The sequence below is a fragment of the Arachis ipaensis genome, chromosome B04, assembly GCF_000816755.2.
Source record: "Arachis ipaensis cultivar K30076 chromosome B04, Araip1.1, whole genome shotgun sequence".
In the NCBI taxonomy this organism is placed as follows: domain Eukaryota; kingdom Viridiplantae; phylum Streptophyta; class Magnoliopsida; order Fabales; family Fabaceae; genus Arachis; species Arachis ipaensis.
In genome coordinates this window covers 10,001,328-10,002,213 of record NC_029788.2, presented here as the reverse complement: position 1 = coordinate 10,002,213, position 886 = coordinate 10,001,328, and positions in this window count along the sequence as shown.

The following is an 886-nucleotide window of genomic DNA, read 5'->3' as shown; positions in this document are numbered from 1 at the left end:
TTTATTATCATTTATTTATTTTGTGATTAATTTTTGCAGCAGTATAAATTTTCTAATTCTATCTTAATAATTTATCCTTTTCTTGATCTAACACATGTATTCACTATTGAATCTAGTGAGTAATCACTATTTTATAGATATTTTCATCGATTGATAGACAATTTAAAATTAATGTATATTATTTCACTTTTTTTCGCGTATTCAAAGATTGTAATAGTAATAAAACATGAAAATTGGCATATAATAATGGTGAGTATTTTAATTTCTTAATTAGTAATCTTGGTCTATATCTTAAAATAGAAAAGAATTCCATAATATTCGGTAATAATAGAAAAAAATTCCATAATCATTACTCCGATTATAGGGCTTTATGATTTTTAATTTGGTTGGGTTTTCAATCAAAACTTAGCCTTCATCCATGGTCTTTGCTGCCTTTGGCCCTTTTCTTATAATCATATATTCTTACATATTTTGAAGCATTACCAAAAAAAAAAGTATTTTGGTGAACGCTAGTTGGGCTTTGTGCAACCCAAAAAGGAATTTTTGTGGAGCAAAATTATAAAAGGCCTTGTCAAATGTCAAATGAAAAATAATTAAGTCAATTAACTGCTATTTTGGTTATTTTTGGTTATTTCTAAAATGACAAATGATTCCTCAATTTTTTTTTCTTACAAATGACTTCTCTTTTAATTAACGATAGGATTTGTTGGGGGCATTATTCTCAAAAAAGATCTTTTATAAAAGTAAAAGTAATTTTATGTTTGAATATTTTATATACAAAGATCTTTTTATTTATTAATTATGTTTGGATAAAATAAGATAAAAATATTTTTTTGTTCATTTATTATGTGAAAAATATATTTTTTTAAATTTTTTTTAAAGATAT